The following is a 27,342-nucleotide window of genomic DNA, read 5'->3' as shown; positions in this document are numbered from 1 at the left end:
CAAGTACCTACAAAACTCATGACATTCTTATCAGCCTCAGTTGTACTTCCACTCCCATACTACATGTCACAAGCCTACATGTCATGTTTATCTTTTGAGTACCTACTTCAGTTGCCCTTAAAAAGTAAATACTGTTGCATGCAGTACCCATACAATTGGGACATGCTCTTTTGACATAACATTGCACCTTGAACTGTGACCATATTGCTTATACATCTGTCGCAGTCCATAGCGAAATTTGATGTATAAAGGAAGAGTATGCGATCTGGAACACAGAAAATGAGCTGTCATCTGTCTGTGCTCTCTTAGCAGTTCAGATGTGACATATCTTCCACTGTGTAGGGGACTGTGGGTCAGAATAACCAGAAAAACATGCTGGTATTTCTGTTTTGGCATTTCAACAAACTTTCAACAAAGAAGAAAATGTCTGAGGACTTCGACACAGAAGAGGAACATCATTTCTTTGCTGCAGCTGCGCCGCTTGAGCGAGAGCTTGTGTATTTGCTTCAGGCGTTTGCATGTGGATCCTGTCTGAGAGGCTACAGTTGACATTTAGGCTAAAACATGGTGTAAATGGCGTCTTTTTTGGGTCAAATTTTAATGTCGCAGCTTATGGATACTTGGATTACACCACACAAGCAATATGGAGACAACTGTGTTTTTTTGAGTTCTTTTTTAACATTTTAAAACCGTTCACCTTTCACTTCAATTGTACTGGCTTTGGCTGCAACACTGTTTTCCGTTGAAGCTACGGGAGTGTTTTGTGAACTGGAGATCTTCACCCATCCTCACATCAGCACAGGGGTGAGTAGATATTGAGTGAAATTTCATTTTTGGGTGAACTATCACTTTAATTTGTCAGTGATGTAAGCATCTCAAACAATTTTTTTTTTGCCTCAATTGTATTTTCCATTCTTTTGTATTCATTGGAAAGCAAAAATCTTAGAGAGAGAGAGAGAGAGAGAGAGAGAGAGAGAGAGAGAGAGAGAGAGAGAGAGAGAGAGAGAGAGAGACAGAGAGAGAGAGAGAGAGAGAGAGAGAGAGAGATCTCAAACATTCTTCAAGGAGTTTTTAAATGGTTAGGAAACAGTCTCATTTTAATACTGATGCCTCAAAGTGACCTACATAAGCAAATGGGAAGGCTGCATATTCATATAGTTATTCTTAATGCCTGCCAATTGGTCTGATTCTCCTTGATATCAGATATGACTATTTAGAGCATGCAGCATGCAAGCATGAGGAGATTCTTCTTTGGATAATTTAATTTTTCGCATTATATTTTGTGGTTATAGTGGGGGAAACACTTATCGACAGGAGCCTCAAAAATGAAGACAACAGGAAAGTCCGTTGTGCATGGCTATTGCAAGATAAGTGAGAAAACATGTTTATTTGTAGCATGGGTGAACCACACAGACCACCCTCCCTCACTCTGCCACCCCACAGTCACACACCAATACAGAGGGGATGATCTGGCATGTACTGGCCTCATGATTAAAGTGTACTGCGCTCACCTGCCCAAGTCCAATCAGGGCCTGTGCTGATTGCGGCAGCTTGCTGGAGACAAGAGATGGGGGGGCTTGGGGTGGGGTGGAGAGGGGGTTGCTGGGGGCTCCATCACTGGTGAAGTGACACTGCGGTGGTGCCATGGCAGGGCGGCAGGAAGCTGCAGCCCCGGGGAGGATCCAGCTCTGCTCTCCTCTCCTCTCCACTCCTCTCCTCTCCTCTCCTCTCTGGCCAGACGGGGTGAATCAATCATTTCCAAAGATGTCAGCATCTGCCCAAGCAATTTCAGATTGGAATAAATGGCAGATGGGGATGTTGTTCCCTCTGTTTAATCAGTTCCACCAAATGTGGTTTTATCTCTTATAAAATGAAACCATCTGTAGCACGTAGGTGTAAGGATCAAGTGAGGGAGGACGGAGGGAGAGGGTGACAGAGGGAGAGAGGAGAGATGTGTGCATTTGGTGTGTGTGCATGCATATGTGCATGTGTACGTGCATGGGTATGCTTTTTTATGTGTGTGTGTGCTTTGCGTGTGTGTGGTGACGGAGGGCAGGGAGAGAGAAGGAACACTGTGAAACAGAAGCAGAATAGTGGGAGTGAAACAGGAGAAAAAAAGAGAAGCACTTATCCATTAAAAAGAGGGAAAATGTAATCTTACTGCGAGCTTACACCTCCACTCTAATCTCCTCTTTCTCCCTCACAGGAGTACCACCCAGGGGCCATCACCATTATATCTGGACCCATCTATTTCCTTCCCCGCCTCCAACCAGACACTGGGGGTGTAATTTGGTCCCCCTAGCCCCAGCCGAGGCAGAGACATCCCTGATAAATCCCCTTGTTTTTAACCAGGGATGATAGTGTGTAAAGCATAATACTGCAGCTCTCAGAGCTCTCGCTTCAGGGATCGTCTTGGTAACACTTTACTTTAGGGTGGCCTTGTTCCAATGTGCACGAAAACTATGGAAAAGTCTAAGTAGAGTACACAATGAAACTGTGTTTCAGTGAAAATCCTATGATTACATTAAGTAAATGTAAAATGCAAGGCAGCAACAATGTCAAAACAAGCAGCTACATCTGCACACTTGCTCTTACACACTGTTGTTACATCCTCGTAAGCACATTGTGCACAAAAGAAACTTCCATTAAAGCCTCTGAAAATGTGGCTTTAATTTGGTGGAAATACATATATGATATCAAAGTTTAATTTCCCAGTAAGCATCCTGAAAGATGTGAGCAAAGATAAATATTCATAACTATTAGAAAACCAAGTTCAAAAACAGCTCATTTTGTTGATTGGACTCAAGAATGTGTGGGCGTGGCCGATCATGTTTTTATTGATAGCTCCTTCAAGAGTCTCAACACAGAAGCTAAATAATGTACTGCTGTGGACAGGGTCAGCAGCAGAAAGTATTTCATCCACTTTTAGAGCACTTTCACCCCTTTACTTTAACAGCATTTTTCAACATTTTCCAGCAGAGAACTGAAGCTACTGTTTATGCCATCAGATTTCTTGGACAAAAACAGTCATTTTACCTTGCTCTACCTTTACAAGAATTGCTGGCCTAACGGTGCCTCGATCAGTGAATTTGTTGTGTTGTCGTATAACATGTTCGGATTCCACACTAACATCACTTGCCGTGGATTGAGGCAGCGGTAGATGAGCAACTCCGGTGTCCTGTGAGGTAAAATTACTGTTTTTTCAAAGGAGTCCTGATGACTGTGAAGAGATCACCGGGTTTTATAGCAGTGGAAAGACTGGACAAGACAGTTTTGGTTAGTTTATTTTTGTTTCCATCTGTCACGTTTAAATAAAGTGTGTTTCACAGAGTTAACAAGCTTTTCTAAGTTTGGTAAAGGAGAGAAACTTGGATTCAGAAGGTGACCGGTTGTATTTTTCTGTTTAATAAGAAAAATAGGTGTGAGAATATGTCCTTTCTTGATAATGTGTGTGTTCCTTCATGATCCATTACTACTTCTATTCTGTCATCCAACAACATAGCAAGATGACATTTGGTTATATTTGGTAAAATTACTTTTTTACCTCTTCTGGAAGGATATAACAGCTTTTGCTCCCCTTTGGCTCAGACTCAGAGAGACATAGAGGCAAGTGAGATGGATTTTTATGATTCGTTTTTTTTAATTAATGGCAGAATTTACATTATGAATGTCCAAGCACAAGCACACCCAATGCAAACCCAGCACAGGAAAGTGAACAAAAACTTAAATTAAATTATTAAAACTAATACTTTTTAGATGCTCACAGTTATGTACATGGTTAGAAAGCTATTGTGGATTTGAAATTCCAGAGGCCTTAACCACAATAAAAGCAAAGTGCGAGGTTACTTGGGTTTTAAAGTGGAGAGAGGAGGATGGAGAATGCAGGAAAGATAAGAAGAAAGGTGGCAGGAGGAGAGATACTGGAAGTAGTTGTGTCCCACTGTGTGTGCTCTTCACATGTTCTGCCTTATAGGTGTCATTAATGAAAAGTCTGACAGGGTAATTCACTGGAGACCCTCCTCCAGCGATACACTGTCACTCTTGTATCATTCATATCAGTAAAAAGAAGACTGCATATGGGGTACAATTTTGCCAAGAGAAAACCTGCATATATTTCAAAATGCAATGTTCATATTAAACAGTTTGAACATTTTAAATGCATAAACACAGATGACAAATTTGAGAGGAACAATTTGAAATTAAATACAAAATCACACGTCTAAAAAAATTCCCAGAGTGTCGACTGGAAAGCAGGCAGTCGACTCTTTCCAGACTGCCAACATTAGGATTACACCCCCAGCCAACAACAAGTGATGGGCAAACTGTTCTTTGATCATTTTCTCAGCCAATCATCAAGCCTTATTTTTCCACTTGGCAAAAGACTTGTCCTAATCTTAATTGTTTTAGATTCATGACAATTATGATAATCAAAGTAAAACTGATAAATGCACACAGTATGTCAGTAATATTATATATGATAATACTAGTGTTATATGCAAAACGATAAATAAATAAAAAAGTCCAGAGTTGTCTCTTAGTCACCACTTTTTCCTTCATACTCACATGGGTGCTTGAAGCTTGAATCAAATTAATGACAGCAGACACTGTATTCAATTTGTATTAATTTACTGCTAATAATAAGATGATTTAATAATAATGAACAAAGCAGACACAATTTTAAACTGAGTTGAGGGTGGTATGTTATTACTGAAACAAATAAGTAATAAATTCATATTGATATTCTCTACTCCTATTAGAATATTTTTTCTTAATCCGAAAAATTAAAAAGATAAACTGTTCAAATACTGTAATTTATGGAATGTTGAGAAATTCTCATGTTTCTACATGAAGAAATCTTTTGGATCAATACGTTTTGTGTATTTATTTAGTAAAATCTGATGAAAAAATATGTCTGAATTATGTGTTTTTTATTTATTACACAATTCCTTTTATTACTATTATAATTATTTTATTATTATTATTATATGTTTCATTGACTTGCAGAACTTTTTAGTTTTGGTTGTACAGAGTTTAGGGATAAAGATTAAGGTGACATCACAATAAGCTAAAATGCTAAAGCAGGCCCTGGAAGAACCCGTTATGTAATCCCTGTATGTGAATGAATGATTTTAGATTTTTAAGTTTCAATATTCAACATTTTTGACTTATTTGATTCATTTTGATTTGATTTTAACATTTATTAGTTTATATGGATACTTTTATTCAGGATTGTTGAATCCCCCCATAAAATTGGGTTTAAATATACTTATAATATTTCTGGAATGTTTCTGCTTTAAGCCCTGATAATCCTAAAGGCGGCTTAGGGGACGAAATGTTGTTTAACAGGACGTACAGAATGTTCAGTACAAGAACTGAATGACATTTAATGAGCACAGATTTTCCTTCATCATCTCATTTAAAAGGAATTTCAATGTCCAGACATTTAGGAATAGCAGAGAGTTAATATCTAAAAAATTCAGTTATGAGAGGATAGTGGAAAACACTGTATCTATGTAATACTTTTCAAGAGGAGGAGCAAACTTTCACAGCAATTCTTTGCCACTGGATTCCAGCGCACTACACACAAGGCAATAAATACTGTTTAACACATCAGAAATGTGACTTCTTTTGAATAAAGACTTTTCTGTCAAGTGTCTTGTTTGCCAAGGATCTTCATGCACACACAGCCTTTTCATTTATGACAAAGTAGGTATGTAAAACTACACATCATAACCACAAGAGAGACATAAATCAGGTCCAACAAAGTAGTTTGCAGTTTACTGATTAAACACCGATAATAACGCAATGACAGTGGTGGTGTTCATTTTGTTTGTACAGAAGTCCTGCATCTACTCTAATTTAATATTGTAAGACCTGACTTTTAGTAAATATTAATGATCAAAGAATGCCTCATCTTTCTGTATTTCTGTGATGCAGTGGCAGAGAAAAGACCAGAAAACACAGTATTTGTTCAATATATGATTGAGTACATCTCCCCATAACAAAAGGGTTTTAATGAAATTTTCTGCTTGGTTTTAAAAGGATACGTTCTGACTCTTCCTCCATCCTGTCCTTGTAGTGCACCCTAATGTGATGGGATGTACTGTCATACAAGCTGGCCTCACTATTTGTTCCAGAAGATGACTTAGAGACTCATGCTGAGTGCTAAATGAATACGACGAGAGCCCGCTATATCTGGACAGCACAGTTCACATCCACTTTATTTTCTCGCTTTATTAATTTTTAATATTAACACAGGCCAAAACGGCTCCCACTATTATAAAGACAAAGAGACTCTCCACCACTCACATTTTAAATTGATGTCAAGTGAGGCCTGGCCATTCCTCAAGAATTATTTTTAACCTGTGAATCAACACAACGAAATGCACAATGGAAGCACGACGAAAGAAAAGACTCATTGAAGATGAATTACAAGTAGAGCTGTAATGAGATGAGTCAATCGAAAAAAAAATAATAATTGCCAACTATTTTGATAATCAGTTTATTAACTCTGTTTAATATTTTCGTCACTGATTATTTTCACAATTAATCGATTAATCATTTAGTTGGTAAAATGACAAACGTGGAAAAATGCTCATCACAATTTTCCAGAGCCCAAAGTGACATCTTCAAAATGTTTCTTTGGCCCAAAATCCAAAGACTCTTTATTCACTGTCATAAATGGCAAAGACAAGCCACTAGAGCCCAACCAATAAGGGATTTTTGATACAGATACTGATTTTAGATGGGAAAAATTCACTGACTACTGATACGGAGGCCAATATGATGAGTTTTAGAACGGGAATGAAAATAGATCTTTCCTATATGGATTTTTTCTCCAATATGACTTTGAAAAGGTACTTAGAAGGTATACTGTCACACTAACTGTAGAAATCAACACTCAGAAAATAACCAATATTTAAAAGTAAAATTAAAAGCCAAATAAACAGAAGCATTGTTCAGTATGAGTTAATTGCTGAATATTTTAATGCTGTCAGTCAATTAGGGCCCAGCTCTGCAGCATTTATACCTTGTCCATATAAATGTTCTGCCTTGTGTTGAATCTAAATCACAGACGCATCATTTTCTGCATTATATGTTCTTTCAAAAAGGTTTCCAGATATATTATATTCATATACTGCATATTCATGTGTCAGTGACAGGCCCTTATCAGGCCAATCAGTATATATCAGTCAGTGTTTCAGTGATTTTGGAGTCATCTATGACAGTAAATGAAGAGCCTTTGGATTAATGACTGTTGATTAAAGAGAAGAAGCCATTTGAAGATGTCACTTTGAGATCTGGGAAATTGTGATGAGCATTTTTCACAATTTTTTGCCTTTTTATTGACTAAATGATTAATCGTAAAAAGAAGCGCCATATTAATCGATAATGAAAATAATAATTAGTTTAATATGGTAAAAACATCATACTGTGATCATTTTGACAGATATAGCGATTGCATTATGATAGACGATTAATGGCAATCATACGTTTTGCATCACAATTTTCAATTTCACACAAAAAAAATATTAAAATCACAATTATGTGACATTTGTTGGGGTCTGTATAAAAGAAATACGTTTTCCTTCATCAGAAAAATAAGATTTTTAAGCCAGGGCATTTTAGCTTTATCAAAAAAATTGCAGCATCTACAATTTGAATATTGCACTTGTACATACTGTGTTTTTGATAATATTTCGATTAACTGCGCAGCGCTGCGTTAGTGTAGCCCTAATTAGAAGGATAGCAATGAAACAAATATCAAACAGTGAATCAATGGGTCTCTCTCTTACTCTTTCTGTCTTCTCTATTCTGTCACCAAAGTGGGATAATAGTGCTTCAGAGATGATTTGTTAATTAGACTGTCTAGACGTTGTTCAACTGCGCTCAGTCAGTGCAGCTGGCCAATTGGAGATTGTGGCGAATAAGCGTATGTGACCATTAAAAGGATATCAGGCCAATCCCGTCATGAGTGACAAATCACACCCTGTTCTACTGGGGAGTAAAGAGGGGATGAGACAGACAGAGACAGAGAGAAAGGTAAGAAAAGACAGACCAAGTGAGCTGCAACCAATAAACCGATAAACCATATTCACCTCACAGGACTGGGATAATTGCTGCAGTAAAATGCATTTCCATTCCTCGTTTGTAGTACAGTGCACAGTGTCAGGAGGTTTAACTGGTGTGTTTGACAGGACAGTGTGGTAATCAGTCATGTACTGATAACCCAGTCCAACTGGTCCCACAGTTAAAGGACAGGAACCCGTTTGTGTTCCTCAGACTGCAAATGGAGCCCATTAGCTGCTGCTAGACACCCAGATGCATGGTCTGAATAATCACCTTGTAAAACCAGCCCTGCTTGTCCTTTGTGTCGGCCATGTCCGCCACTCTATTTCTATCTTTTGCAAGACGAGGAACCAATTTGGGCTCCAGCAGCAGGCCTTGAGACAGTCAGGTAGGCGAGGAGCTGAACAGAACGGAACAGCCAGCCATACATATGGATCAGGTCGACAGGCTGAGCATTAATGGTCTCCCTCTGGAATCTAAAACACCGGCACAGGCCAGAGAGGAGCTCCTGGGGGAAATCAGAATACCAGCAGCCATTCAGGTCAGCTTGTACGTGTTCGCTGCGTGTTACAGCTCCATTTTCCTCCTCCCCAGCTCTCACAGCAGCAGAGACAGAGAGCCTTCTCCGAGGTGATTTATACGCTTGTATTATGTATTGAGTGGAGAGCATTGTTGACCGTTTTCTGGAATACAATTGGGTTTCTGTGGAGGGTGATGCGTACATGACTGAAATATGGTTTGGGCGAAGGGATTGATTATGTGTGAGGACGGAGTGCCGTTGTGAGTTGTTTTTACATCATTTTTGTAGGAGTACAGTAACTCTGCTTTCTTGAAAATTGAACTGGAAAGAGGCAGGAGCAATACACAAAAGGCAAGGAAGTAGTAGTAGAGCTAAAATGGTCGATTTATTATATAATGATAATATAAATTATTATTATTATCATTATTATTATGACAAATAATATCAAATCTGAGGGTTTTCTTTCTTTTCTGTTACTTAGACTTTGGTCAGACTATATTAGAATTTTATTATAGACTATAGGCATGATTTACAGATAACACAGTAGAAGCAAAAGACAATAGAATGCATTTTACTACAGTTTTCAAACTATTCAAGTTCTTGAAAAATTAAGAGAATCTACCACCATGGTAGGGAACTTGCAACCAACATATGCCACAGGTTCAGATTTTTTATTTGAGTGCATTTTGAGAGCACAAATCAAAACTTAGAATACAAGTTTTAGGATTTTATTTCCCTTCATTGTTTTTTTTATTTTTTTAAATTTATTTATTTAAAAAGATACGTCTCCTGCACAGCCCTCCATATGAGCCTACTTCTGTTTTCACTTATATTCAGACATCTGTCAAAACAATGCAAAATAAATTGAGTAATTCCACACTTTAAATGTGCAGGATGGCATCACTACTCCACTGACAAATAAATGATGAATAAATTATACAAATAAAGGCATAAAATGTAGGAGACTCGTTTCATTACATTCCATTCACATGGACGTATGTGTGTGACCTCTGGAGCTTTGATGCTTCTGTGTATGTGGGTCCATCTTAAAGGTAACCCACCAGAAGTGTGTGGCGGCGCTTGCATCCACATCGACTCCACCCTCTGCCCATACCTGCTTATTTTCTCTTTATTTAACTGTACTTGCTTACATGCTTTACCAACCCAAAGCATCTGAATTTGATGTCATGGGAATGAGACTTAACAGTCACTCTTCTGGTGCATCTACTGACAAATCTTACATATTCAACCTTTAAATTATCATTATTATTGTTGTTATTATTATTATTATGTGATAAAAGACTCTTGTGGACAATTTGGGGGAAAATCAGACAAATGTACTTCTAATGTATTTCCAGTAAGTTACAAAACAAATGAGATTAAAGGCAGAACTAACAAGGGGAAAAACAAGGACATACAATTTCTCTACCAACAGTAACCTCAATATTGCATAATGCAAGCAAGACAAGTTGCATTTTGAGTAAGGGACTTTATAATTGCTTATCTGTTACTCACTCTTGTTCTAACTCTTGCCAGGGATCTGTCCATTTTATAAACCAACAGTATGGGTTGGCTTGCTCTCGGGGCATTGTTGAAAATCATTCAAAGACATGACGCAGGTAAATCATAACACCACCTCATAACAAAACTCAAGAAACGCTTTGAATATCTTTAACTGATGACACTGTACATCGCAGGTTATGAGACAATGGAATTTTCCCCTAAGATGATGGATGCTGGTTTCACTCAGCCTCACTCTAATGAGTAACAGACTCACCATTTGTCATATGGAGAAACTTCCAAAACATGCTTTTCTCACACCCTCGACAACGTTACACTGCTGTTCTGTATACGTCGCAGTTGACAGAGGTGGAACCCGTTTCTTACCCCATCAGAAGTGGTGGGTGTTTTACAGAAAACAAAGGGCTTTATCCGTGCTAGTTAAAGAATGCTGACAATGTGACGGTCATGAGCAGGACTTGTGACCTTGCTGAAGTGCCATTCCCTCCCACACAGCCACCATATCAATACTGCCTATGTCCTCACCACTCAAACTCTGGCAAGCTATGGCTTGTGACTGGGGCACGACATTGGTAGCTGTACAGTGATGCTGTGTTATTCACCAGAGAAATACATGTGTAACTGATTGTACTGTTCTGGTGAAAAGAACCAGAATCTTCTGAATGAATGACATGATATTTTACACGAAACAAAAAGGCCTGTAGGAATCTAGAAATCCATTTTGCCAACACTACATTCTTAGAAATAAAGGTGCTAACTAGAACCATAAAGGGTTCTTCGGCATGTCCCCAGAGAAAAACACACTTTGGTTCCTGATAGAATGGTTTCTAAAGGTTGCACAGCTTTCAGCGAGTTCTGCCTACAGCCTTTTTTGAAAGGCTTCACCCACAACCCCTATGAGAGGTTCTACAGAGAATCATATGGTGTAATGGTTCCACGTAGAACCCTTCTACCAAATTAGCTCTAGTTCTTGAACTTGTTCCATTCAAGACTCTCAGTGCTATCAAACTAGCTCAAATTTCCACCAGTTTTGAGTGGAACTATTTAATCAAGGACATCATCGAGTAAGAGTGTTGCACAATGCACAATGACCTGTAGAATATGACAAGCCCACTTTGGTTCCCAAGGAGACCCTGCTATTTTTTGGTTCCAGCTGGGAACCGACTTTCAGGCTTCAGGACCAGTTTTTGGTGGAAATTAAGTGCTTTACAAGGCTGGTTCCATGTTGACGGAAAAGGCCTTTCTGTCTGAGGGTTCCACCTTCTAGTGGTGCTGCCAAAAAGGTTCTGCTGAGAACAGTTTTAATATTCCATGGTTTTATCTAGAATCCACAAGGAGGTTCTACTGAGAACCCTTTTATGTTCCAAGGTTTTATTTAAAACTCACCTGGAGAGTTCTACCAAGAACACTTTTCTATTATGGGACAGAGAACACTAGCAACAAAAGCGTTCTTCAAAGACTTCTCTTCCAAAAGCATTATTTGGATGAAAAGGGATCTTAATGGATCCCTTAGTCTGAAAAAGAACCCTTGACAAACCCCCTTCTGTTAAAAAAAAAAAAAAGAAGAAGGTTCTCCAGAAGCAAATGGGTCTGGGTAGAACCTCAGCCCTTCAGGGAGAACCCATTTGAAACTCTTATTTCTAAGAGTGTAAGAGAACTCACAAAAACAAGAATCCTGCCTCTAAAGGTGTCAAGAGACAGTTTCCGGGGTAGCTCAGTTTACAAAGAACACAAAAAGACTTGGTGAGAAAAGAAAGTTACAGATCATTCTGCTGCTTCGAGTACATCTGGATTAGACCGGTAAAAATGTGGATGTAAAAATGTTAATTTGGGTGAAGGGGCTCATAGTAATATTGCACAAGTCTACAGACCAGAACCAAACAGAAATTGCTTTTTGACAGCTTCACAGATTGGAGTCTGGTTCTGTTTTTTTCCAGAGTCAAACTTTAGAAGACAGCAGGTCACATTCACAAACACTGTTTGAATTACAACAATGGAGAAACATGGAGACTGTCAGAGCAGATTCTCCCTGCTCTGCAACGATAGCTGTGTGTGGGATTTTGTGTGTTTGACTCAACACATCTTATCATAGACTCCAACCGGTCACCCCTTCTCTGCTCACTCTCCATCCAGCCATCCGTTCCCATCATCACACTTCTGTGCTCTGTCTTTATTGCTGTTTATCCACTATATGTGTGTGTGTGTGTGTGTGTGTGTGTGTGTGTGTGTGTGTGTGTGTGTGTGTGTGTGTGTGTGCCTGCTGTAGATGAGGCAGGGATGGTTATGTCTTGACGCGGCGGCCGCAGCAGCAGCAGCAGTAGCAGCAGCAGCCTGTAGAAACAAAGGCAGGGTGATTTATAGCCCCGTACTGAGAGCATAAATCACACCTGCAGCGCCGCGCCTTTAAACGCCCTGCGTCCTGACAGCATTTACCTTTTATAAATGATTGGGCTGAACCTCCCATGGAGCCTGAGACCACAAAGCTCACTCACTCCCGATCTAACTCTTCCTTTGTTTCACCTCTCCCTCTGCCTCCCTCCGTCTCATTTCAATTTTTTCTCCCTATCTATCTCGCACGTCATTCTGTCTCTTTCCCCCGCATCTCGCCGCTTCTGCCTTCTCAGTCTCTGTCTGAATATCGCCCTCCTCCTCCTCCTCCTCCTTCTTCTCCTTCCTCCTATCTGTCCCCACCATGGCCTCCCTTTCTCCGTTTGCAGGGCATGATGGGATGCTCCCAGTGGCTCACCCAGCGTCTACGTCTGTAGGGGATATATAGCTAAAGCTGCTTAAAAGGCGGCGGCGCTGCCACCACATCCACGGCCGTTAAGGAAATGAATGTGTCAGTCTCGGCCCTATCTGCCTTCCTCATGACCACTTTTGTGTGTGGCAAATACATAAGGGGGGTGGGGGATAAACGGCATACACACACACACAATGCCACACCTGTGTATCATGGAGGGAGTGTGAGGCAGGGAATACACAGCCCCAGCTGCAGGAGTGTGGCTACAGATAAAGGTGACGTCTTGAGGCCATTACTTATCCAGCACAGCGGCAAAGGTTTGCAGATATTATACCTGCTGTCTCCACATAATAGCTCTGGGTTGGGAGCCACACACACACACATTCAGATACACACACGACAGGGTGCACACACACAAACAAAACAAGCACAAGTAGCACGATTCACAGGCAGGCCCACACAAATTCAGCAAATTTATACACATATTCCTCACTGCTAAATCACAAGCGCACACATGCGGGCGCACAGACACACTGTGTGCGATAGCTCGCCTCACTGAGTTAAAACAGATGAAAGAGCTGGTAAATGAAATCTGACTCAACAGTTTAAAATGCAGCACTGCAGCACGACGAGCATCAGTAGAACAAAACGACAATATTTCTCAAAGCTGCCACAGGAACAACCAGCAGGAGCATCCAAATAAGGGTTTGTTTTAAGATCTCGCTTTTCTCATGAGCGCCACATGTAGCCTGGTACGGATGCGACAGAAGGAATGTTTTCTGTGTCGCTTAAAAATTCATTTGAGTGTAACACACACACTGTAATTTTCCCTATTTTAGAATAGTGGCAGCGCATTAGGCACTCATTACAAGTCACAGCACTGTAAAAACACTAGGGCAACATGTGAAGTGTCTCCACAAGCACACTACTCCAATTTATTTTACAACAGTAGCATTCATCTGCAAAAACTGACTGAAAAACATATCACATAAGTGCACTAAGTGAAATTTCATTTCTCTATAATTCCTTTCAGTCTACCAATTATGAAAGTATTACATGCAAACAGGTGCCCGGTGACATATTCACCACAATAGTTGCTGCTGTTTGAACACATGAGAAGTCTAGTTATCCTGAATGTAAAATAAGTACGGCTGCAATTAACGATTATTTTTGGTAGATGGATTTGGAGCTGCAATGAATAATCAATTATGAATCGATTATTAAACTAATCACCAACTATTTAGGAACACTGGGCCTCATGCAAGAACCATTCACGCAAACAGATTTGTTCTTAAATGGTTTCTATGACTGATTTAGGAGAACTTCTCACAGTCACCAATTTTCTTGTATTTTGAATTTTCTTTCAGATACAAACACAATTTAAGAGTGGTCCAGACTTGTTGCAGAGTCCTGTTCAGTTAGTTTTTCACTAATAATTGTAAATTTCCTCAGTCTTAAGACATTTTGAGTTTGAAAAATAAATTACACCTCATAATTATGTCAACATTATCCAGTTTGACTGAATTTAAAATTATAATTTTATTGTAAATTTACATATAAAGCCTATCATCATTAATTTAATGATGTATTGTTACCTGCTGTCGGGTGTATTGGCTGTATATCTTCACATGCAGGTTTATGAATTTGCTGTTCATGTGACCATCCTCACTTATTCTTTCCTCTGTCTCCATGATGGAAACTTTGACCCCCTCCTCATTGCAGTCATCTTTCGCCCCTTGCTGTGATGAGGCATATTCATATCAAGACAAGACCGCTTTATTTCAAGGACAGTACAACCCTCATGTAACAGGCTATTAACATCACTCGCTTTCTCGTTTCTTCACTTTAGCAGGTCTTTTAATTCCACTGCTAGCGCTGTTGAAATGACACATTTTCCTTCATGGTCAAACTCCAAACTCATAAAGTTCTTCTCTTTACTCTTTGATGCCATTTTCATGAATGAACACCTCCTGACAAACACGGAAGGAAGTGTAGCCATATATGGTATTAATTACGCTAATTTACAAGTCCCCTGCACATGCACTCAAATGCACACCAGCGGATCATTTACCCAGTTATCTAAAGTTACAAGCCTTTGTTGAATCTGATGTGGTGCATTCTTACGAGCCCTACATACTAAAAAAGTAAGATAAATCAAGATAATACAAAAATATTCTTGCATGACACCCATTGGTAAACACTTTTCACAAGACCAAAGAGAAAGAAAATTATCCACAGATTAATCAGCAAAGAAAATAATTGTTAGTTACAGCCCTAAATCAATTAATCATTTAGCCTATAAAATGTCAACAACAAAAAAAAAATTGCGGAAAAATTCTCATCACAATTCACCAAAGTGATGTCTTCAGATCGCTCCTTTTGTCCAACCAACGGTCCAAAACCCAAAGACTCTTCACTTACAATCATAAATGACAATGAAAAGCAACACATCCTCACATTTAAAAAGCTAAATGTTTGACATTTTCAGTTGAAAAATCACTGAAACAATTATTTAATTATCAAAATAGTTCAGCTAATCAGTCTTTTGATTGCTTAATTGATTATTGAATACCTGTTGCTAACTAAGTACTACCCTCAGTTCTTGCACCTGCAAAAATTAATTAGTTGGCTTGAGAAATTTTTAAAGAAAAACATTGTCTGATTGCTATTTCTTAAGTGTGGAAATTCCTGGTATATTTACTCCAGTGAGCTGACGGTAAATTGAATATCTTTGGGTATCTCTGGGTTATGGGTAAAACAACACATTTGATGACGTCATCTTTGGAAAACACTGATCATTTTTTATAATTTATACTTTTATAGAAAAGAAATTATAATCAAGAAAAAAATCAACATATTAATCAAGAATGAAAATAATAGCTAATCGTTTGGTCTGTAGAATGTCAGAAACAGTAGAAAATTGCTCTTCATGATTGCCTTGAGCCAAAAGTGACGTCTTCAAATGGCTTATTTTGTCCAACCAACAGTCCAAACCCTTGAGACTCATTTACTATCATCAACAACACCAAAAAGCAGCAAATCATCAAAGAAGCTGCAACCAGCAAATATTTCACATTTTCACTTGTAAAGTGACTGAAATGATTAATTATTTAGCAGAAAAGTAATCGACTAATTGTTGCAGCTCTACATTATAGTATGCCAGTGTTACAGATAAAAAACAATTACCAAGTGTAAAAGAGAGGGCCCTTGATTTTTGTTTGTTTGTTTCATTGCTGTCCTTCTAATTAGGGCTACAACTAAGGATTATTTTCATTATCACTTATTCTCCCATTTATTCAAATCATTTCGTCTATAAAATGTCAAAAATGCTCCTCACAATTTCCCAGAGTTCGTTTTCGAAATACTTCTTTTGTCCAAGCAATAGTCCAACAGTCCTAACCCAAAGACTCTTCTTTTACTGTCATAAATGACATTGACATTTACACTTGAAAAGTGACTGAAACAATTAACCAACTATCAAAATAACTGGCTACTAATTTTCTTCTTCTCCTCATTGCAAATTAAAAAAAAAAAATGTACTAGTGATTTTCACTGTAAATTTACAACAGTAAAGTTGACAAAATTACATAAATCATTTTTTTCTATAAGATCTCCTGCAAATAATCTGCAAATTATTATCTGAAAAAAGTGAAATCACACGTATTATTTTAACACAGATTAACATATTTTTAAACACATATTCTACGACTGTAAGTGGAAATTAAATCAACGACTAACTTCCACCTTGAACAGCAACCATCTCATCATGTCCCTGCTAAAAAATGCACAGTGGATTCATACCATCCATGCATTAGCGCTTCATTTAGTCCCAATTCCATCTGTTAAATCCTTACACACTTGATCTTCTCCCTCTAGCGCGGGGTTCTCATACAGTTCCAACTTTTCATGGCAGCGAATAAAAAAGAGAGACCCGGACAGACAAGATGAATCGAAACCCAGCCAGTCATTTCAGCTCCAGTTTGAATGTGACAGTTGTTCTTTGTATTTGCGTTGGACGGTCTACAGTGGAAACGAGAGATGCCCTGCAAATGTGAGCTATTCTGCTGCCAGGATGCCGGTTGTTCTACTGTAACTGAGCAGGAGCCTGTGTGTGTGCAGAAAATAAATACCAGCACCCTCGCAGCGAATAAAGCTTTGCAGATATCCTCAAGGTCTGAAGAGATTTTTTTTTTATTTGTAACAGACAATCACAGTATATGTTTATTGAAAGAGACTGTAAACGACGATGCTTTATGAATTAGCGAGAACATGCTTAGGGCTTTACGTTTCTGGCAGAGCGCGCTGTTTATCGACTGTTATGTATACTGTTATGATGCTGATCACCAGGGAGGGAGATGAAGGACGGCGGCATGTCAAGGGAGTCAGCCCAAGATTGACAGTTCTGACTTTTTTCCCTTTGTGGAACATATGAACCAAAAATGACTCACTCTGTAAGTGAGACTAATAATTACACTCTTACAAATAAGGGTTCCAAAAAGGTTCTTCCCGAAGGACTGAGGTTCTACCCAGAACCATTTTGCTTCTGAAGAACATTTTTTTCAGATGAAAGGCTAAGAACCCTTTTTGAAAGACAGAATTCTTCAATGATTGTTGAAATCCTTTAAGAACTCTTTTGTCAAGGGTTCTTTGTTGGTAGGTTCCCGATAAAAACCCTTGGAATATAAAAGGGTTCTCAGTAGAACGCTCTGAGTGGGTTCTAGATAAAACCCTTGGAATGTAAAAGGGTTCTCGGCAGAACCCTCTGGGTGGGTTCTAGATACAACCCTTGGTACACAAAAGGGTTCTCAGTAAAACTCCCACTGTGGGTTCTCAATAAAAACCCTTTGAGTATAAAATAGTTCTTGGCAGAACCCCTGTAGTGGGTTCTAGATAAAACCTTTAGGTTGTTAGTAGAACCCTGAGGATGGATTCTAGATAAAACCTTGGAATACAAAAGGGTTCTCGGCAGAACCTCTTTGGTTGGTTCTTGATGGCCCGTAAAAGATGGAAAGGTTCTGGGTAGACCCCCGAGACAGGATTCTGGGTAGAACCATTACACCTCTCATAGAGGGTTCTGGGTAAAAAATGCACAGGCAGTTCTAGATATATCTCTTTATGTCAGTTCCTATGTAGAACACTCTGAAAGGATTCCAAGTCAAGGAACCATAAGAGTTCTCCTATCAAGACAACCCAAAGAACCCTTCATGGTTCCAGGTGGCACCTTAATTTCTCAGAGTGTACATTCAGTAACAAAGAGGAAAAACAAACTCAGACGTTCCTTTCCTCTGAGAACAAGCTGAACCCTCGGCGGAGGCTAAGAGGCTAATGTTTGGCTGCTATTAGCATGCCCTCTGTTAGTCTTGCAGAGAGGCCTCGCATGTAGCAGACCTGACCTCCATGTTGAAAACTACACCTCGACACGGAGCAGGGCGTCCACTCACCTGAACCTAACCCCGCTCTGTCTGAGGTAAGGGTTCAGTAGAAGCTGCATACGCACCCCACCTCCACTGGTTTCTGCCCTGGGTTAATTGGTTTGATTGTTGCCCCAGGCTATGGCAGATTCTGTGGGGCACTTCAAGCCTTGCAGTCGCTGGGGCATATAAAGCATTCAGATGGTATTAATTAACTATTCATAGGAGTCTAGCCCCTGCCTGAGGTATGTGTTTACCTCATCTTCATCACCCCCAGAAATATCTCCTTTTATAGTTACTAAAGGCTACACCTCCCCACCCTCATGAGTAAAGGTTTAACTATTTCACCTATGCAGTCAAATTAATGTCAACTTTGCCTAGTCTGGTACAAACATTTGCGCATGAAATGACATTTATTTGGCCATGCAGAAAGAAAATATGTTCATTTGACAGGTCTGTCAGAATTTCACTTTGCCAAATCCTCATAAAACAATAAAACTGGGCAGCAAAAAACATGAGGAAACACTGAACACTGCATGAAAGGTATGAAAATGTAACCAGCCCTTGATGGTTGAATCTGGTACTCCAGCTATCATTTAATGAGACGCTTTGCCTTGAGATTAAAAAATAAAACTTTTAAAATTAAAACACTGTTTGACCTGTGCCAGCTTCAAGCTTCAGCGTGCTGATTAGGTAGAAATACCTCTTCTATCAGGGAGTGTCTCTTCTTAAATCACTCTCTCTCTCTCTAAGGACGTTCTGGCCTATGAGGCAGCAGCTTACTCCTGCATGAGCAAGCCAAGCCTTTCAGGGGAATGACTGAGGTGCAGCCTCTTCACCGTGCCATGCAGTGCTGAATTTTAGGGCACGGTAAGAGCGAAGTGTGCCCTCAGATGTCAGGTCATCTTAACCCTGTGCCATGTCAGGCTGAGATCTCACAGTTCTACGACCAGAGGCTTTTCCACATGACCCAGCAAAACTGAGCTCAAAACCAGCTGGAGAAAGGCAAGAATTAGTAGAGGCAAACAGATCTGCAACGATTAGTCAATTATGTAACTGAAAAAATATTTCATTATGATATGATATTATGATAATTGATTAAAATAGATCAGAATGATGTTCCAGCCATTTTTCAAGATAAAATGTCAAACATTTACTGGTTCCAGCTTCTATAAAGTAAAGATGTACTGCTTTTCTTTGTCATTTATGATAGCAAATGAAGTCTCTAGGTTTTGGCCTGTTGGTTGGACAAAAGAAGCAATTTAAAAGATTTAACTGTTTTGTGTTTTTCACAATTTCCCAACACTTTCTGGACTTAAATCAGAGGTTTTCAAAGTAAGAAGCGTTTGTAAAAAGCGTTTTTAGTGTATTTGATCTAAAGTTATGTAAAATAGAATTTATTACACAATTTCAATCGTGTCTGTGGGATCAAATGAGATAATCATGATCCTATATGTATCAGCAATTGAGTGAAACTAAGCATGTGCAGTAAACTAAGGGTCAGCCTTTGTACAGGTGTGGGAAATACTTAAAAATACTCAAATTTTAATGTAGTGTTTTCAAGGTTTGAAAAGTGCTGCATCACTTAAAACCTAATAATTCTCTACCTCAATGAAAAGTTCTGTTTTAAATAAAGACATAGCATAAGTCCGATACAAGCTCTGCCAGGTTATGTAGTCTGTATAAGTCTCCTGACAGACAGTTTGAAACGTGAAACTTTGGTGTGTTTTCCTTTAATTTGTCACCCTGCTGTAGAATGCCATCACCAAATTTTGGTTGTGTACATCAAAATAACATCTGATTTAATGCAATCAAGAAGTGAAATAAACATTTTGTGTGTGTATATAGCTGTAAGGTCAGAGTTCAAATATGATTTTTTTTTTCACTTGTCCTAATCGGACAAGTGGTTCAGAAATCGACTTGCCCTTATACAAATGTTTTTTGTATTGTTATTAATATTTATGAGCAAGAAATCTCCATATTTAAGAGACTGAAAACAGCATTTTATGCCATTTTTGCGTGAAAAGTTACTTAAACCATTAATCAATTATCAAAACAGTTGAAGAGTTAAATTCATTTTTACCAGTTACCTGGTCAGGCCATTGAGTTGCTAGATATACGAGCCCAACATGACATTCAACTTGGTTGAAAATGCTTGAAAAGTGCCTCAATTTGACTTTTGGTGTTGTAACCCTGAAGGATGAGGGTTTGCCTTTTTTCCCCAGCTTTGATTGAGCCACAGACTTTGAAATCCCCTGGACTAAATGATTAATCGATAAATAATCATTAGTTGCAGCCCTCGAGGCAGATGACTGTAACTAAACCTTGTAATGAGCACACACTGATGCCTATATATACAATCATATCCACTCATACACACACACACACACACAGCACTGCTGCAATAGCACAATATTTGTATGATAACGTTGGCTGTTTACAATGAGTTTAGTCTCTCCTCCTCCTCCTCCTCCTCCTCCTCCTCCTCCTCCCCCTCCTCCTCCTCCTCTCAAGCTGCACCTGCTGAAGTCTCCAGCCCTCCGCTATAGCTCGTATACATTATGTGGCTCAACATCACAGGTAAAGAAATATATAAATAAATATAAACACTGGCTCTGGAACATGTTTTCTCCCTCCCCTCCCTCCTCTCCCCTACACTGAGAAGTAATGAGGGGCTACCTGTAATTACAAGCAGCTGCTGTCTTCCCTGACGAACGCTAATTGCCAATAATGATTTTGGAGAGCTGTAAAAATTCACCGGCTGACGCTCTCTCCCTCTCTCGCTGTCTGTGGTTTGTAGAGGCAGAGAAGGAGGGAGAGAAGGGAAGGCAGAATTAAAGGAGAGGAGAAGAGGGAGAGAGGAAGAGTCGGTGGGTTTATTCTCTCCCTGCCTGTGTCACAGTCGGGAGTGCAGTTAGCTAATTTCTGTTGCTGACATATCAGAACCCTCAGTCGCCTGTTTGCTGTCTCTCCCCCTCTCCTTCTTTCTCACCTGTTTGCCATCTCCTTCACGGGCTGATAACAGCTTTATTAGAGCTATAATGTGCAGGTGGAAGTTTAAAGGTCCCGTATGAGCACAGCGAGGAAACAGAGGGGAGTGTAGACGGGAAGGCTTGGGTGAATGGGTGAGGCGCCTAATAAGCCACATGCATAATTAAAAGACAACGATGCCACTAATTAATGAATGCTTGTGTTTGGCTGCGCGTTGTAATGGAGACGGCGTCAGTGTGCAAGAGTCTGTCTGAGGGAAATTGAATTAGCCCCAAAATAAAGGAGACTGGCGGAGGTAGAGGACTGAGGCATCTCAGCACAGCATCCAGTGTACTGGGAGCTGGAGCGGCAACTCTTAGTTGGGCTGGGCTTGGCTGCACCAACAAGGATCAGTTTTTAAATCCAATTAAAGTAAACTTTAAATTATGCTGTACCAAACTTTAAATGAGCTAAAGATTAATAAAGATTAAATCTAAGCCTCTCTTTAAACCTGTTTAGTTTTACCATAAACCTAGATCAAATTTAATTGTGTTGCACCAAAATTCAAACTCAATTTAAAATGTGATCCAGTATTAACTTTTAAACTACACTTGAGGTATAACTTTTAAGATGGCTGCCTTTTTGAGAAGGACTGACCAAAATAATCAAGGTCCATGGGGACAGAGTTTGGGGACAGACAAAAACCAGCTGAGTTTTATGATGCGTCCCTTCATTCTTTTACTTTTAAACAGTCTGGAAGTCATCTTTTTCCTCACTGAGCTGTTGTCCATTTTTCAATCTTCTATTATTTGGCCACATTGCTCTATTAAATCGGCCAACAAGTTTTTTTCAAAGGAGGACAAATTAGAGCTACCAAGCCAGCATGCATAGGCTAACTGACTTTTTAGCTAGCTAGTAAATAATGATTTGGTAACATTGAATCTAGCTACCAAACAATGTTTGATAACTTTTTAACTAGCAAATAGTGCAACACTAACTTTTTTAGCTAGCTAGCAAACAAGACAATGCTTTGTTAACTTTTTAGCTAACTAACAAACAATGTAGCATTTTGTTAAGGAATACAGAGCAGCTAAAGGATTGATTGATCTTTTTTTGTTCTAATTTGTGTAAGAAAGCATCACCACATTGATTAAACTCCAATTCATTTCAGTTTACATCAATTAACTTGGATTTACTAAACAGGGATTAGTTTTTAATAATGTAACCAAGTTCGGCTTAAAGCTACTACAAGGAACTTTCATACTGTGTTTCCACCATATTGACCACAAAATATAGCATAATATAAAATATACTTTCCTTGGAAAAAATGTAAACGCAGGCTTGTTTCATCTGATTTCCAATGACAATCCAACCTGGTGGCAGAAATAGTCAATCTTTCCTTTAACTTGGCTAACTCATACAGAGGCATCAGTAATAAATTGAGACATTTAAAAACTCCTTATAGTAGCATTACTTTTAAATCTGGATTTACTCATTTTAAACCTAGTTTTACTCAACTCTGATTAGAGCTAATCTTTGATTAATCTTTGCATATGCAGCCCAGTTTCATTTTGACAACTTTTCTTGTGTTTTGATATTATTCTGAGTAAGTGAAAGTCATCCTGCTCCCGCTTTGCCATGGAAGATTTTTTTTATGGAACATAAAAGCCAGCAAATGTGTCTTAATGACTTCTGAATTTACTTAGAAGTGTCTCACTCTTGATGGTTATGCTACAGACTATCAATTGATTTGCCAGTTTCCATAATAAATGCGGTCATGAATGTGAAGCGCTGTGTTATTAAGACTCAGACCATGCAACACTGATCGTCTCATTTCTACCCATCTCTGTCCGTCTTTCTTCAATCCACTGACACTGAAAATAGAAGTCTCTCAGTTTCACTCAGAAAGGAGAAAATAGCCCTGTCTGTCTGTGCTTTTCATCTTTATCTGCTCGGGTATTGAGTGTCTTCTTGTCACAAAGATAAGTGTTCAATAACAGAGTGAACAAACAGGTTGATAGGGCTGCATCACTGCATAAAGTCCACACATGAAAGCGTTTGCCGGTCAGTTTTATGGCAGTGAAACCCGCCCACCTCTGAGCTGTTATCAAAGAGATCATAAAGCTGACAAAGAAATCAAGAGTTCCCACCATTCATGAAACACTTACAGGCCGTCCTCTCAAAGCAATCATCACAGAATATGCAATTAATGAATCCCTTTTATCCCATTACCTAAACTGTTATTGCTAATTTAAGTCACTGCACAGAACCGTTTTTAAATGATCAAGGAAGCAGCTAGACTGTGAATGTATACGCAACACAAAATGGTCCTTTGATCAATTATTTTGATAATTGCATTTATTAAGAAAAGATATCAAACTTTCTGTTTCCAGCTTCTTATTTCTGAGGGGGTTTTTTTGCTGCTTTTATCTGATCTATTTCACTGGAAAGGAAGATCTTTTTGTTTCAGACTATTGGTCTGAAATTTACAGGCACAAACTTAGACCTTGGGTGGACATTTTTCACTATTTTCTGACATTTAAAAGAATAGAAGAATATAATAATGATAGACTTTAGGGCTGCAATTAACAATTATTTCCATTATTGATTAATCTGTCAACCATTTTCTCAGTCAGTTGTCAGGTTCATAAAATGTCATTAAATGGTGAAAACTGTTTCCCAGCGCCCAGAAAGACATCAACCAAAGCCACAACCCAAAAATATTTTCAGTTTAATGTCATAGAGGAAAGAAATATTCCCATTTGAGGAGCTGAAATCAGAGAATTTTGTCATGCTAAATGATTCCAAACGATGAACTAATTATCAAAATAGATGCATTTAATAGTTGACAATTATTGGATTAATCGACTGATTGTTGCAGTTCTAATAGACTTTATTTACTTTTAAAGCACTTTCCTTAACAAGTTTAAAAAGTGCTTTACAGGAAAAAACAGTAGATAAAAGCAAAAACAAAAAAATACAGATCAGTAATCAACCTGAGTCGCTTTAAGTATATGTAAACTAACTTTTCTGTCATGACACAAGTACATCCTACTTCTTTTCAAATTATCCCCCAGAGAGGTGTTTTGACTGATTAGTCAGATTAGAAATATTAATTTTTTTTTTTTTATATTTTACACCTGCTTTGGCAATTTGAACATCTGCTTTCCATACAAATTAAGCCAATTTGAATATGAAAACAAGATGCAGCTGACAACATGCAGGGTAGTTCAGAAAAAGTGATTTTAAATCGACATACTGCACGCAAAAATCAAACCTGTCTAAACGTTGGTGAAGTTGGTTTAAGGTGGCTGTAGTAAAAGGCTCATCTCAAATTTATTGAAAATGTTTAATAGTCTCCACTCAGAGGGCTTTTTATTCTCTAAGAATACAGAGCACGATTGTTTTAGTTATCTAAACTTAATTCATAAAATTTTCATCTGAGCTTTCTTTCTATAGAGTTGTCCCCCTTTTACTTCATAACCACATTCAGCTCAAATCACAAACTAATTTTAATTCAGTTTGATCTCCCATGCTCTTTTTTCTTTACGTGATCCCATTCTGCCACATTTTAACAGATAATACGACCCTGTGTGCCCTTGCACCACAACGATACTTGAACTGAATTGATCCCAATTATAACTACCTGTAAGACCCAATAAGATAAGTTAGTTTGGTCAGTCTAAAATGATTTATTTTCAGATGAGGCTTTAGTGTTTGAACATCTTGCACAACCTCCTACAAAACAAATGTGAAGTAGTTGTATTCAATATCCAATTGATTTCCATCATCAGGCTCATCTGATTCATTTAAGATTCACAGAGCTTTCCAATGACCTGCTTGGTTGGCTAAAACATTCACATCTAATTTTCAAATAAATTAAACACAAAAAATGTTTTTCATGCTATACTCGGAATGAGAAGCACTTTGTATTTATTTTTTATATGAAGCAGGTACATAGGCCTTCTATTATGTTTGATTTCTTAGCTATTGCTCAGATCTTTCAAATCAAGATCAAATTAATAATCACTCAAAGTTGGATTATCAAACATAACAAATTATTCAACAGGACAAAATACAAAATAGGTTTTCATACCAGACCAACTAGAAACTGCAAGATGCTCTCTGTAATGAATTTTAAGTTTCTTTTACTGTGTGGGCTGAACTGAAAATGAAAGGGGCTGCCTTCTGTTAACAAACCTAATCACTAGTAGCTCATCTCTGACACATATTTATTCACTCTCTGCTTTGATCAAGAACTGCTGGTTTTTATGGACATCTGCGCTTGTGTAAGAGACCTTTGAACACCCTGAACTGTGGGAACCTCTCGCCATAAAAAGGTGCTCAAACGCTATCTTATCTCCACTGCCATGAATAGTTTACATGTTTATTGTTGAGCGTTCATTGCTCAGTAATTATTATATGACTTAGAGTTTCTTCTCTGTGGGAAAATTGTCACGACGTGGATTCATATTGATGCCACAATCCATCGAGAGATTTTTATGTCATTTTCAAAGGCAGAATATTACTTTGAGCTTTTGGGAGGCAATAAAACAATATGATATCACACTGTTTGATTGTCTCACTGTTTTCTTTGTAACGCTGCACAATACCCTGCAGATGTATCCAACTTCTTAGCTCCTTATTTCCTTCTTTAAAAGGTAGGCAACATGGAAAAGCTGCTTGTGATGATTTCATTGTTTGGAGAAGACGTTGATCGATATATAGATCCACTGATACTATAATCCCAATATTGGCTACATCGATCTATATCAGTAAAAAAAAAAAAATTTTTTAAACATGACATAATGCAGATTGTTTTTATTTGTCAGCTTTACAGGCAGCATTTGGTGTATATTTGATTTATTAATGTAAGCTGATATTTTGTTCTATTTGTTTTTTTATTTATATCTATTTAGAATGATTAAAAATTCAAAGATATTCAGTTCCTGTCAGAGAGGAGTAAAGAAACCAGTGAAAATATTCACAGTTAAGAAGCTGGAATCAGAGAGTGACTTTTTTTTAGTTTTTTTTAAATTACTCAAACTGATTAATCAACTATCAGAATAGTTGGTGATCATTTTAACATATTATATCGATCACCAATTGCCTATACATTATATTAATTGTAAAAATGAACACCAGGAAAACAAAGAAAGAAGCAAAATAAAATAAAAAGTCAATAAACATCAGTACGGATCAATATCATTCAGTTGCTTGATATATTAATTCTGTCAGTCAGTTAGTTAGCTTCTCAGTATTTACATCTGCCAGGGAGCTCCTCTTATCCTCAAAAATGTTTACCATTGTGCTGAAACTTTAATCATCCCAAGCACTGTTTTCTGTGTTACATGTTCTGTCAAAAAAGTTGATATCAGTGCTTATCGGTAAACATATATGCTGATACCTTTATATCTGTGATAGGTTCATATCAGTCAAGTTGGGCTCTCTAAGCGTTAGCCACTTCTGAGGAATCTTTACATGTGTGTGTTTTTGTATATATTCTATATTCTGTTTTTTTTTACCATATATCAACAGATATACTGATATCAGAATTTTTTTTCACTCCCTGAAATCTGCATCAGCTCTAAAAATCCAGTATCAGTCAGGCCCTTGTTTGGAGAGCTCAGGCAAGTTCACTCTTTCAAATCCACTGATGTCATCACAGACTTAATTTTCCAAAATGTCTTACAAGGTGCTATCAAATTACTTGTTTTGGATTCAGTCTCCTTTTGCACACCATTACACATATTCTTAGATTGCAGATTGCTTTTATCCTCCCAGAGTGACTGTTTGACTCACTGTCTGTGTAGAGAAATGTGATTTACAAATTAAGAAATGCGTCAGAATTACTTAAAAACACGTAGATTTAAAATTTGCAACATTCAAAGCAAATTCCCTCATCTCATAGAGTGTGTGGACTTCATTTATCTGTGTAGGCTGGTGCAAAACTCTTAACAGGCTGAACCAGTTTAGGCATATTCCCCACAGGCAGCTACTTTGGATTTGAATATGGTGCCTGATATTTGGTATGTAATAAGCGGCCTGCAGCCTTTCCCTCTCAGTGAGCAGTAAGGGCCTGTCTCCCTGATAATACCATGCATGGATAA

At 38.3% G+C, this 27,342-nt stretch overlaps 1 long non-coding RNA gene across 1 annotated transcript in view; it reads right to left on the bottom strand.

The window, feature by feature from the left end:
* LOC146310790 (uncharacterized) overlaps positions 1 to 27,342 on the bottom strand; it is a 114,455-nt gene that overhangs the window by 29,156 nt on the left and 57,957 nt on the right. Inside the window, exon 4 of the long non-coding RNA XR_014772314.1 lies at positions 1,512 to 1,774. This is a non-coding gene — a long non-coding RNA (uncharacterized LOC146310790). The remainder of the gene's footprint in view (positions 1 to 1,511; positions 1,775 to 27,342) is intronic.

This window comes from Lutjanus erythropterus, chromosome 18, assembly GCF_056507025.1.
Source record: "Lutjanus erythropterus isolate fLutEry1 chromosome 18, fLutEry1.hap2, whole genome shotgun sequence".
NCBI classification, from domain to species: Eukaryota; Metazoa; Chordata; class Actinopteri; order Lutjaniformes; family Lutjanidae; genus Lutjanus; species Lutjanus erythropterus.
Note: the sequence above shows the minus strand (reverse complement) of the source record. Positions and strands in the feature narration are given on the sequence as shown.